Below are 14,273 nucleotides of genomic sequence, written 5' to 3' on the forward strand. Positions count from 1 at the left end.
CCAGTGCGATGTGCGGAGGAGTCAGTCGGCGAACATCAGGGACAGTCAGAGCTGACTTGTATTTAAAGCCTAAATTAAAGGATAGTTGGCACAGTGCGATTGGCAGGAGGAGTCAGTCGGCGAAGGGAGGGACAGTCAGAGCTGACTTTATTTTAATGAAAATTGGAACATGCAGGTCACTCAGCGGGTCAGGCAGCATCTGTGGAGAACATGGATAGGTGACGTTTCACACAGTGCTGGAGTAACTCAGCGGGTCAGGCAGCATATGTGGAGAGAGGATAGAGGTTTCGTTGATGGCCAAGAGTACAGAGCTTGGTCAGGCAGCATCTGTACACAAAGATGAGGACGTTTCACACAGAGGAGGGAGGAAGGGAGGATCAGGGAGCATGTTGTTGCTGGAGAACGTTGCAGGGAAGTGGAGCAGAGCGAGAGAGGGGAGCAATGTCAAAGAGAGAGGAGAAGGGAGTGGAGGGACAGTGGGGATGGAGGGAGGAGCAGTGGTTAGGCAGAGTTTAGGGAGGAGAGGGAGGGAGGAGGGAGGGAGGAGGAGCGCGGGAGGGAGGGGAGAGGGGGAGGTAGGGAGGAGAGGGAGGAGGGAGGGAGGGAGGGAGAGGGAGGGAGGGAGGGAGGGAGGGAGGGAGGGAGGGAGGGGTGGGTGGGGGGAAGGATGGAGAGGTAGATAGGTAGATAGAAATGGAGGGAGGGATGGAGGGAGGGATGTGGGGGGAGACTGGGGAGCATTTACAGGGGGCTGGGTAACTCCATGCGAGGGAGGGAGGGAGGGAGGGCAGCCTCAGGGAGGGAGGGAGGGGGGAGGGAGGGAGGAGGGGGGAGGGAGGGTTGAGGGAGGGAGGGAGGGAGGGAGGGCAGGGGAGGGGGAGAGGACAGGGACCAGGGAGGGAGGGAGGGAGGGAGGGAGGGAACTGGGAACTGGAGGAGGGACTGGGAACCTGTAACTGGGACTGGGAACTGGGAACTGGGGAGGAGGGAGGGAGGGGGGAGGGAGGGGAACTGGGAACTGGGGCGGGGGGGAGGGAGGGAACTGGGGGAACTGGGAACTGGAACTGGGAACTGGGAAACTGAGGGAACTGGGAACTGGGGGACTGGGAACTGGGACTGGGAACTGGGAACTGGGAACTGGGAACTGGGAACTGGGAACTGGGAACTGGGAACTGGGAAGTGGGAACTGGGAACAGGGAACTGGGAACTGGGAAATGGGAACTGGGAACAGGGAACTGGGAACTGGGAAGTGGGAACTGGGAAGTGGGAACTGGGAACTGGGGACAGGGAACTGGGAACTGGGAACTGGGAACTGGGAACCTGGGAACTGGAACTGGAACAACTGGGAACACTGGGAACACTGGGAACTGGGGAACTGGGAAACTAACTGGGAACTGGGAACTGTGAACTGGGAACTGGTAACCTGTAACTGGGAACTGGGAACTGTGAACTGGGAACTGGTGACTGGGAACTGGGAACCTGGGAACTGGTAACTGGGAACTGGGAACTGGGAAACTGGGAAACTGGGGAACTGGGAACTGGGAACTGGGAACTGGGACCAGTAACCTGGTAACTGGGAACTGGGAACCGGGAACTGGGAACCTGGAACTGGGAACTGGTAACTGGGAACTGGGAACTGGGAACTGGGAACTGGGAACTGGGAACTGGGAACTGGGAACTGGTAACTGGGAACTGGGAACGGGGAACCTGGGAACTGGGAACTGGGAACTGGGAACTGGTAACTGGGAACTGGGAACTGGAAACTGGAAACTGGGAACTGGGGGAACTGGGAACCTGGAACTGGGAACTGGGAACTGGGAACTGGGAACTGGGAACTGGGAACTGGGAACTGGGAACTGGGAACTGGGAACTGGGAACTGGGAACTGGGAACTGGGAACTGGAAACTGGGAACTGGGAACTGGGAACTGGGATACTTGGGAACAGGGAACCTGGGAACGGGGAACTGGGAACTGGGGAACTGGGACCCTGGGAACTGGGAACTGGAAACTGTAAACTGGAAACCGGTAACTGGGAACTGGGAACTGGGAACTGGGAACACTGTGGACTGGGAACTGGGAAACTGGGAACACTGTGGAACGCTGGAACTGGAACTGGGAACTGGGAACTGGGAACTGGTAACTGGGAACTGGGAACTGGGAACTGGGAACTGGGAACTGGGAACTGGGAACTGGGAACTGGGAACTGGTAACCTGGTGGGAACTGGGAACTGGGAACTGGGAACTGGGAACTGGGAACTGGTAACTGGGAACTGGGAACCTGGTAACTGGGAACTGGGAACTGGTAACTGTGGAACTGTGGAACACTGTGGAACTGGGGAACACTGTGGAACGTGTGGAACACTGTGGAACACTGTGGAACACTGGGGAACACTGTGGGAACACTGGGGGAACGCTGTGGAACACTGTGGAACACTGTGGGAAACGCTGTGGAACGCTGTGTGGAACACTGTGGGAACACTGTGGAACGCTGTGGAACGCTGTGGAACACTGTGTGGAACGCTGCGGGGGGCTGTGGATCGTTAGGGATCTGTGGAACAGTGCGGAGCGCTGCGGACCGTTGTGGAACACTGTGGAACACTGTGGAACACTGGAACACTGTGGAACGCTGTGTGGAACACTGTGGAGCGCTGTGTGAACACTGTGGAACACTGTGGACTTTGTGGAACACTGTGGAACACTGTGGAACACTGTGGAACGCTGTGGAGCGTTGTGGAACACTGTGGTGGAGCGTTGTGGAACACTGTGGAACGCTGTGTGGAACGCTGTTGAGCGTTGTGGAACACTGTGGAACGCTGTGGAACGCTGTGGAACACTTGTGGAACACTGTGGAACACTGTGGAACACTGTGGAACACTGTGTGTGGAGCACTGTGGAGCGCTGTGGAGCACTGTGGAACACTGTGTGGAACGCTGTGTGGAACACTGTGGACTGTGTGGAACACTGTGGAACGCTGTGAACGCTGTGGAACGCTGTGGAACACTGTGGAACACTGTGGAATACTGTGTGGAGCGCTGTGGAGCGCTGTGGAACGCTGTGTGGAACACTGTGGAGCGCTGTTGAGCGGTATGGAACACTGTGGAACATCGTGGAGCACTGTGGAACATTGTGTGGAACGCTGTGGAACACTGTGGGGCACTGTGGAACACTGTGTGGAACACTGTGTGTGGAAGACTGTGGAACGCTGTGGAGCGCTGTGTGGAGCGTTGTGTGGAACACTGTGGAACACTGTGGAGCGCTGTGGGGAACACTGTGGAGCGCTGTGGAACACTGTGTGGAACATTGTGGAGAACGCTGTGGAACACTGTGGAACGTGGAACGTTGTGGAACACTGTGGAACACTGGAACGCTGTGGAGCGCTGTGGAACACTGTGTGGAACATTGTGTGGAACGCTGTGGAACTATGGAGCGTTGTGGAACACTGGAACTGTGGACTGTGGAACGCTGTGGAACGCTGTGGAGCGCTGTGGAACACTGTGTGGAACACTGTGGAACACTGTGGAACACTGTGGAACACTGTGGAACATTGTGGAGCGCTGTGGAACACTGTGGGGCGTTGTGGCTAACTGTGGAACATCAGAGGGTATGGAGAGAAGGCTGTGGGATACACTGTGGATGATCAGCCATGGATCATATTGAATGGAACACGGTGTGTGGAACGAAGTGGCCGAATGGGAACTACTCCTGCACCTAATTTCTATGTTTCTATGTGGAACACTTGGGGAACACTGTGGAACACTGGAACACTGTGGAACGCTGTGGAACACTGTGTGGAACGCTGTGTGGAGCGCTGTATGGAACTGTGGCACGCTGTGGAGCGCTGTGGAACTGTGGAACGCTGTGGAACACTGTGGAACGCTGCTGTGGAACGCTGTGGAACACTGTGGAGCGCTGTGGAACTGTGACACTGTGGGAATGCTGTGTGGAGCGCTGTGGAGCGCTGTGGAACACAGTGGAGCGCTGTGGAACACTGGAATGCTGTGGAGCTTTGTGAAACACTGTGAAACACTGTGGAACACTGTGGAGCGTTGTGGAACACTGTGGAACACTGGAGGGTTGTGGAACACTGTGGAACATTGTGGAACACTGTGGAACACTGTGGAGCGTTGTGGAACACTGTGGAACACTGTGGAGCGTTGTGGAACACTGTGGAACACTGTGGAGCGTTGTGGAACACTGTGGAACACTGTGGAACACTGTGGAGCACTGTGGAACACTGTGTGTAGCACTGTGTGGAACGCTGAGCAGAATATCTGTCTTACCCATGCTGATGAACGGCGGCATGCAGACCAGCACCAAGACAAGGCTGATGGAGAACATCATGGCGAAGCTTGGAGCAACGTTACCCGATTGAATGCAGCGACACACAGCCTTATATAGCACGCACACAATCAGATCCAGGCCAGATTCTCTGGCTCATATCTACACTTATTTAGATGCCTCTGATCGTGGATGGCAGCCCGCAAATCAGTGGCCCACTAAACCAGTGTTCCGTGAATTTCTGATACGACATCTGAGCGTGCAACCCGTCCAAGTTTGTGATGCTGGAAGCCCGCGAGGCTGTAAACACATACCGCAATGCCTGATGTGGTCAACACCGCACAAAGCTGCCCCTTCAAACTCTCATTTGCCCCACGGAGGAGCAACTTGGATCGGTTATAGACAAGAGAAAACAGGTGCAGGAGTAGGCCATTCGGCCCTTCGAGCCAACACCGCCATTCACTGTGATCATGGCTGATCGTCCCCAATCAGTACCCCGTTCCTGCCTTCTCCCCATATCCCCTGACTCCGTTATATTTAAGAGCTCTATCTAACTCTCTCTTTAAAGCATCCAGATAACCTGCCTCCACTACCTTCTGAGGCAGAGAATTCCACAGACTCACAACTCTCTTGGTGAAAAACGTTTTTCCTCATCTCCATTCTAAATGTGCGACCCCTTATTCTTAAACTGTGTGTGGCCCCTGGTTCTGGACTTCAACAATATTGGGAACAGGTTTCCTGCCTCCAGCGTATCTAATCCCTTAATGACCTTACATGTTTCAATAAGATCCCGTCTTATCCATGTAAATTCCAGTGTATACTAGCCCAGTCGCTCTAGTGTACACACTCGCCGCTGAGCAAACCTCCTGCTCGGCCGGAAGTTCAAAGTTCAAAGTCCAAAGCAAACTTTATTGAAAATTAAAATAAATTGGATTGAAATTGCGTTTCCCCGTACTCCAAATGTGTAAGTAATATTTATAACACAGACAGACAATCTAACAATAAGATAGACAATATACATTATTTAAAACATTCACAGTGTGCCAGAATGTAGTAAAATTTTGAGGTATGTTATTAAGGTGCAATAATAAAAGGTGCAATATAGAAAAGTGCAAATTGCATACTGCAGACATTGAGTTGAAATTATTTTGACAGACAGTTGGTCTTTTTTTGTGTAATGTTCATGGACTTTTCTTGAGTGTGTTGAGTAGTCTGATGGCCTGAGAGGAAAAGCTGTTTTTTGAATCTGGTGGTTTAGCTCCGCATGCTGCGGTAGCGTTTGCCAGATGGTAGGAGAGTGAACAGTTTGTGTTCTGGGTGGGTGGTGTCTTTGATGATATTGGTTGCTCTCTTGCGACAGCGAGATGGGTATAAGTCCTGGATTGCAGGTTGTGGTGATCTGGTGATCTTCTCCGCTGTCCTCACCACTCTCTGTAGTGCCTTCTGGTCAGCAGCAGAGCAACAGCCATACCAGACTGAGAGACTGCTGGTAAGAATGCTCTCAATGGCACCCCTGTAAAAAGTGGTGAGGGCAGAAGGGAGGAGGTCGGCTCTCCTCATCCGTCGAAGGAAGTGGAGGCGTTGGTGTGCTTTATTGACGAGGGAGATGGTATTGGTGGACCATGTCTGATCATCTGTGATGTGCACTCCCAGGAACTTGGTGCTTTTCACAGACTCCATTGCACTGCCATTGATGGTGAGTGGGGTACTCATCGGACCCAGGCGCTGTAATCCTTCCCGGGAGCTGGTCCCGCACAACTTGATCCAGCTTTCCTCGACACCCATCCCCTCTCTCCGAGACACAGGGAGGCTCGGTTTGTACAGGATCCTCCTCCGCGCTCTGCACTTCCTCGTCCTGGTCCACCGTTCGGACACTAAGGGGCGGTGGGTGTTGCCCTCCGGTCGCGAGATGGCCCTCGAGATGGTCTCTCTACGCAGGGATTCTCCTCCTCTATATCGGGGACCTAGGGTGGAGGTTACTGCACCGAGGAGTCCCCTGCAACCAGTTGCTCTCTCGCCAGACCTCTCCTAACACTTTTGCGGGCTGGAAGACCCCGAGTTCCACGTCTACATGGAGTGTGTGATTTGCAGCCCCTGTCCCAGTATCTAAAAGGGGCTGCTCCTTGCCTTCTGGCTGCACTGCACACCCACCATCCTCATATTTGGACACCATGTGCGTAGTGGGGGGGAAGGGGGGGGGGGGGGGGGTGAGGGCAGAGGGCCGAAGATGTCCTGGTTGTAGATCGACACACAATGCCTGAGTAACTCAGCGTGTCAGGCATCATTTCTGGAGAGAAGGAGTGGGTGACGTTTCGAGATCCTTCTTCAGAATGTCCAGGTTGGGTTGCTCCTGGGCCTGGCCAAGCTGGCCATCCGCGAGTCACGGTGCCATCTTTCATCGTCCGACAACACTAATGTAATTATCAAGAAAGCACATCAGCGCCTCTACTTCCTGAGAAGATTACGGAGAGTCAGTTTATCAAGGAGGACTCTCTCTAACTTCTACAGGTGCACAGTAGAGAGCATGCTGACCGGTTGCATCGTGACTTGGTTCGGCAACTTGAGCGCCCTGGAGAGGAAAAGACTACAAAAAGTAGTAAACACTGCCCAGTCCATTATCGGCTCTCTGACCTTCCTTCCATTGAGGAGATTTATCGCAGTTGCTGCCTTAAAAAGGCTGGCAGTATCATCAAAGACCCACAACATCCTGGCTACACACTCATCTCCCTGCCACCTTCAGGGAAAAGGTACAGGAGCCTGAAGACTGCAACAATCAGGTTCAGGAATAGCTACTTCCCCACAGCCATCAGGCTATTAAACCTGGCTGGGACAAAACTCTGATCATTAATAACCTATTATCTGTTATTTGCACTTGATCAGTCTATTTATTCATGTGTGTATATATTTATACAATGGTATATGGACACACTGATCTGTTTTGTAGTCAATGCCTACTATGTTCTGTGTGCTGAAGCAAAGCAATAATTTCATTGTCCTATCAGGGACACATGACAATAAACTCACTTGAACTTCAACTTGAAGAGGGCTCTGCCCGAGCCGGCTGTCTGCCCCTTTTCCGGGGTTATGTCCGTGTCCAGGCGGTATTCGAGAGGGACTACGCGCTGTCCACGGGCGCCCTGGGAGATTCCCGGGACCGGTACCAAGTGAGACCCGTTGGGTCCCATGTCCACACGGGAGTGCTGGTCCCCCACCGCAATATTCCACCTCTCCATCAATTCCAATATTGGTGGGCAGTGAGGGGGGCTTTCTGGAGCGCTAGTATGGGCGTTGTGGGCTGAAGGGACTGGCTTCCAGAGGGCTAGTATGGACATTGTGGCCGAATGGATTCTTGGGCTTGCGGCCCAGTCACTCAAGCCTGTTGGGCTGGCAGCTCACTCACTCACGGCTGGTGGGCTGGCAGTTGACCTACTGCTATTCCTTGAAATTCCATTTCAAACAGGGTGCAATGCCACCAAATTCAAGTGCAGTTTCATACCACTTCAAGCAGGGTGCAAGGCCACCAAATTCAAGTGCAGTTTCATGCCACTTCAAGCAGGGTGCAAGGCCACCAAACTCAAGTGCAGTGTAAAGTTATGCCCCTCATGTTCCCATTAAATCTACCCCCTCTCACCGTAAACCTGTCCTCTGGTCCTCGATTCCCCTACTCTGGGGAAGAGACTCTGTGAATCTACCCGATCTATTCCTCGCATGGTCTTATACACCTCAATAAGATCTCCCTTTATCCTCCTGCGCTCCATGGAATGGAGACCCAGCCCACTCAACTTCTCCCTATAGCTCACACCCTCTAGTCCTGGCAACATCCTTGTAAATCTTTCTCAACCCTTTCAGGCTTGAAAATGTATTTTCTATAACATGGTGCCCAGAACTGAACACAACGTCCCACCAACGTCTTATACAACTGCAACATGACCTCCCAGCGTCCATACTCAATGCTCTGACTGATGAAGGCCAAAGTGCCAAAAGCCTTTTTGACCACCTTATCTACATGCGACTCGACCTTCATGGAACCATGCACTTATACTCCTAGATCCCTCTGCTCTACAACACTACCCAGAGGCCTACCATTTATTGTGTAGGTCCTGCCCTTGTTAGACGCACCACAAAATGCAACACCTCACAATTCTGTCTATTAAATTCCATCAACCATTCCTCCGCCCACCTGGCCAACCGATCCATATCCTGCTGCAATTTCTGACGACCGTCTTCACTATCGGCAATCCCACCCAAGATAGACAAAGTGCTGGAGTAACTCAGCGGGACCGGCAGCATCTCTGGAGAGAAGGAATGGGTGAGGTTTCAGGTCGAGACAACTTCTTCAGACTGGCCACCCACTTGTGTGCCATCTACAAACTTGCCAACCCTGCCACTTACATTCCCGTCCAAATCAATTTCGCCCTCTGCTGCTCTGCCTCCAGCACTTTGCCAAGATGCTCCACACAAAACAGGCAGGCAGGCAAAGTGCCGTGTGTGAATCTGCATCTTGGCAGATGGATGAAGAGTCTATATCTGGCCGGATGCAAGGCATGTGATACCTTGATGCACAACAATCAGATAATGGATGGGACAAAATGTTCCCTTCTCTGCTGCTGCTGATCTTGTGGCCAGGGTACTGCACCGAGGAGTCCCCGTGCAACCTGTTTCTCTCGCGGTTCACAGACTCGCCAGCCGCCTGCCACTTTTATGGTCTGGGAGAGCCTGAGTTCCACGTCTACATGGAGTGTGTGAGGTTGCCGCCCCTGTTCCAATATCTAAAGTGGCTGCTCCTTGCCTTCTGCCTGCACGTCCCACTCACCATCCTCATCTTCGGCCACCCTGTGCGTAGGGGAGAGAGGGTAGAGGGCCGAAGATGTCCTGTTTGGAGATCAACACACAATGCCCGAGTAACTCAGCGGGACAGGCAGCGTCTCTGGATAGGTGACGTTTCGGGTCGAGATCCTTCTTCAGAATATCCTGGTCTTGTTTGCACCTGAGCCTGGCTAAGCTGGCCATCCACGAGTCACAATGCCAGGCGTTAGAGGGCTCTGCCCGAGCCGGCTGCCTGCCCCTTTTAGGGGGTTACATCCGCGCCCGGGTGGTACTAGAGAGGGACTATGCGCTGTCCACGGGCCCTGTGGGATTTCCGGGCCCGCTGCACACGGCGGGAAGTGGAATCTATCCTTAATAACAATGGGAAAATAGTTATTTAAGAATATTTGACTGAGTTATACTATGGTGGTGGGTTTTGTTTCCAATTATTTAGCAGTGTAAATAGTATTGTAAATACTCGAATAAATCTATTTTTGGTTAAATAAAAAGACGTGGTGGGCCCAGGGATTCATACCACTGTGAGACCGCATTTAGAGTATTGTGTTCAGCTCTGGGCGCCGTGTTATAGGAAAGATGCCGTCGAGCTGGAAAGAGTTCAGAGAAGATTTACGAGGATGTTGCCAGGACTCGAGGGGCCTGAGCTACAGGGAGAGGTTGGGGCAGGCTGGGACTTTATTCCTTGGAGCGCAGGAGGATGAGGGGTGATCTTGTCGAGGTGTGTAAAACATGAAAGGAATAGATTGGGTAGATGCACAGAGTCTCTTGCCCAGAGTAGGGGAATCGAGGACCAGAGGACACAGGTTTATGGTGAAGAAGAAAATATTTAATAGGAGCCTGAGGGGCAACATTTCCACACAGGTGGGTGTACGGAACGAACTGCCGGAGGAGGCAGTTGAGGCAGGGACTATCACAACGTTTGAGAGACACTTGGACGGGTACATGGATAGGACAGATTTGGAGGGATATATGCCAAACGCAGGCAGGTGGAAATAGTGTAGATGGGGCATGTTGGCCGGTGTGGGCAATGTGGGCTGAAGGGCCTGTTTCCGTGACTCTGTGACTAGTGTAGATGGGGCATGTTGGCCAGTGTGGGCAAGTTGTGAAGGGCCTGTTTCCGTGACTCTGTGACTAGTGTAGATGGGGCATGTTGGCCGGTGTGGGCAAGTTGGGCTGAAGGGCCTGTTTCTGTGACTCTGTGACTAGTGTAGATGGGGCATGTTGGTCGGTGTGGGCAAGTTGGGCTGAAGGGCCTGTTTCCGTGACTCTGTGACTAGTGTAGATGGGGCATGTTGGTCGGTGTGGGCAAGTTGGGCTGAAGGGCCTGTTTCCGTGACTCTGTGACTAGTGTAGATGGGGCATGTTGGTCGGTGTGGGCAAGTTGGGCTGAAGGGCCTGTTTCCGTGACTCTGTGACTAGTGTAGATGGGGCATGTTGGCCGGTGTGGGCAAGTTGGGCTGAAGGGCCTGTTTCTGTGACTCTGTGACTAGTGTAGATGGGGCATGTTGGCCGGTGTGGGCAAGTTGGGCTGAAAGGGCCTGTTTCCATGACTCTGGACTAGTGTAGATGGGGCATGTTGGCCGGTGTGGGTAAGTTGGGCTGACAGGCCTGTTTCTGTGACTCTGTGACTAGTGTAGATGGGGCATGTTGGCCGGTGTGGGCAAGTTGGGCTGAAGGGCCTGTTTCCGTGACTCTGTGACTAGTGTAGATGGGGCATGTTGGCCGGTGTGGGCAAGTTGGGCTGAAGGGCGATTGTAATCATGTAGAGTCTTTCTGCTGACTCGGTACATGTGACAATAAACTAATCTGTGACTGTAACATTGATATAGATCAGCCATAGAAACGGGCAGAGAAATGGCAGACTGAGTTTAATCCGAGCAAGTGTGTGAGTTGTTGCACTTTGGGAGGTCGAATGTAAGAGCTAGTCTACAGTGTAGAAGCTCCTGGCATGTTGGGTGCTGCAACTCCCTGAATAGCAAGAATGTCTTTCCTCAAATTAGGGGACCAAAACTGCACACAATACTCCAGGTGTGGTCTCACCAAAGTCCTGTCCAACTGCAGAAGGACCTCTTTGCACCTATACTCAACTTCTCTTGTTATGAAGGCTAAAATACCATAAGCTTTCTTCACTGCCTGCTTTACCTGCATGATTATTTGCGGGCTGGTTGAAATGGTGGGGCAGGACTGAGTTTAATCCCAGCAGATGTGTGGGTCCATTGCACTTTGGGAGGTCGAAAGTAAGCATGCAGGTACTACAGCAGGCAAGAAGAAAAACGCATGGCATGCTGGCCTTCATAACAAGAGGAGTTGAGTATCGGAGCAAAGAGGTCCTTCTGCAGTTGTACAGGGACCTAGTGAGACCACACCTGGAGTAATCTGTGCAGTTTCGGTCTACAAATTTGAGGAAAGACATTCTTGCTATTGGGAGAATGCAGCGTAGGTTCACCAGGTTAATTCCCGGGATGGCAGGACTGCCGTGTGTTGATTGGATTGAGGGGCTGGACTTGTATACTTTGGAACTAAGAAGTACGAGAGGGGATCTTATTGAAACATACAAGATTATTAAGGGATTGGACCCGCAAGAGGCAGGAATCATGTTCCCGATGTTGAGGGGGTCCAGAACCAGGGGCTACCGATACAGAATAAGGGGTAGGCCATTTAGAACGGAGAAAACATAGAAACAGGGACGAAATGGGGGCTTTGGAGGAGGGGCCATGAGGCCCCAAGAGCCTGCACCGCCATTCAATATGATCATCAGTGGCTGATCATCCAACTCAGTATGCCGTACCTGCCTTCAGGCATACCCCCTGATCCCCTTAGCCATGGCAAGGGCCACATCTAACTCCCTCTTAAATATAGCAAATGAACTGGCCTCAACTACCCTCTGTGGCAGAGAGTTCCAGAGATTCACCACTCTCTGTGTGAAAAAAGTTCTCCTCATCTCGGTTTTAAAGGATTTCCCCCTTATCCTTAAGCTGTGACCCCTTGGCCTGGACTTCCCTAACATCGGGAACAATCTTCCCTGCATCTAGCCTGTCCAAACCCTTAAGAATTTTGTAAGTTTCTATAAGATCCCCTCTCAATCTCCTAAATTCTAGAGAGTATAAACCAAGTCTATCCAGTCTTTCTTCATAAGACAGTCCTGACATCCCAGGAATCAGTCTGGTGAACCGTCTCTGCACTCCCTCTATGGCAAAGAGGGACTCTCAAAGAGAGAGTTGTGAATCTGTGGAATTCTCTGCCTCAGAAGGCAGTGGAGGCCAATTCTCTGGATGCTTTCAGGAGAGAGTTGGATGGATCTCTTAAAAATAGCGGAGTCAGGGGATATGGTGAGAAGGCAGGAATTGTGGATGATCAGCCATGATCATATTGAATGGCGGTGCTGGCTCGAAGGGCCGAATGGCCTACTCATGCACCAGTTGTCTATTGTCTATTGCCCCAGTACATGATGTGGAAGCTTTGGAGAGGGTGCAGAGGTAGTTTACAAGGACATTGCCTGGATTAGAGGGTTCCATCTACAGGGAGAGATTAGAGAGCTTTCGATTTTCTCTAGAATGTCAGAGGTTTGAAGGGAGACATAGGAGTAAATAAGATTATGAGAGGCGTAGATAGGGCAGATAGTCAGATCCTTTCCCCCAGGGTGGAGGTGTCCAAGGCTAGAGGGCGTAGACAAAGTTTAAAGGATTTTTGTGCAGGGCAGGTTTTTTACACAATATAATACAATAATACAATAATACAATATAATAATAATAATATCAGCCAAGTATGTTTTGCAACATACGAGGAATTTCATTTGCCAAGTCAGCCATACCAATAATAAGCAACAGAACACGCAAAATACATTTTAACATAAACATCCACCACAGTGACTCCTCCACATTCCTCACTGTGATGGCCAAAAAACGTCCAATCTCTTCCCTTCTTTGTTCTCCCACAGTCGGGAGCCTCGAGCCTTCTGTTGACGGGACGACATTACTCCCGTAGCCGGCGGTCAGGCCCTCCTGCATCGCGGGGGAAATCTCGATCAGGCGCCGGGTCGATGCTGGTTGCACCTCCTGCGTCGTTTGGAGCTTCCCGACATCGGTCTCTATTCGCGACTGCGAGCTTCTCGATGGTGAAATCCGTAGGCCGCGGTTGGAGCGTCCCTCAGGCAAGGGATCGCAGGCTCTATTCGCGACATCCGCGGTTCTCTCATGGTCAAATCGAGCGAGGCCCTGCAGCTCCATGAGCGTCGAGTCTGCAGGCAAGGGATACGATCCGGAAAACATGGTAATCACATCCGGCAAGGTAAGAGATGGGGCTTATTTTCAGTCCAAACCAGAGAACATTACACAAAAAAAACGCAAAAAATAACAACAACAAAAAAGCGAAAATACAGACAGACTGTTGGCGAGGCTGCCATCGATGACGGTGCCCCTAGTGGTATATTCAGATGGTGGTGCGTGCCTGGAACGCGCTGCCAGGGGTGGTGGTGGAGGCAGATACGATAGTGGTGTTTCGGAGAGTATCCGACAGACACATGGACATACAGGGAATGGAGGGATATGGATCACGTGCAGGCGAAGGGGATGAGTTTAACTTGGCGTGGGTGTTGGGTACAGACATTGTGGGCTGAAGGGCCTCTTCCTGTGCTGGACTGTTGTGTGTTCCAGTGGGTTGATCACCTTGGATACGGACGTCAGTAGCTGTGTGAAGTTGGCGTTGTGAAGCATCCAATTATCTAGGTCACCTCAGCCCGTTGCTACAACTCAATGTTGATACTTATCTCAGCTGTTGGCAACGTCCAACGTTGGGCACAGACCCTTCAAAACCAGATTAATTTACTGACATCTGCACCAGGATGTTGATGAGGATCTTTGTCCACACGTCATTTGCAGAGTAAACAGGGCACAGTGATGAAGGACACATTATTAACTAGAGTATGTAGAGGAGAGCCACAGAACAGCGCACAACAGTAGTGCTATCTCAAAGCTCTGGTCTGGAGACACAGCGAGCAAACCGCCCAGTCCGCACCGACCAGCGATCGCCCGTTCACACACTAGTTTAGTTTAGAGATACAGCGCGGAAACAGGCCCCTCGGCCCACCGAGTCCGCATCGACCAGCGATCGCCCGTTCACACACTAGTTTAGTTTAGAGATACAGCGCGGAAACAGGCTCTTCGTGCCCGTGG

The sequence above is a fragment of the Leucoraja erinacea genome, unplaced genomic scaffold, assembly GCF_028641065.1.
Source record: "Leucoraja erinacea ecotype New England unplaced genomic scaffold, Leri_hhj_1 Leri_1143S, whole genome shotgun sequence".
Lineage (NCBI taxonomy): Eukaryota > Metazoa > Chordata > Chondrichthyes > Rajiformes > Rajidae > Leucoraja > Leucoraja erinaceus.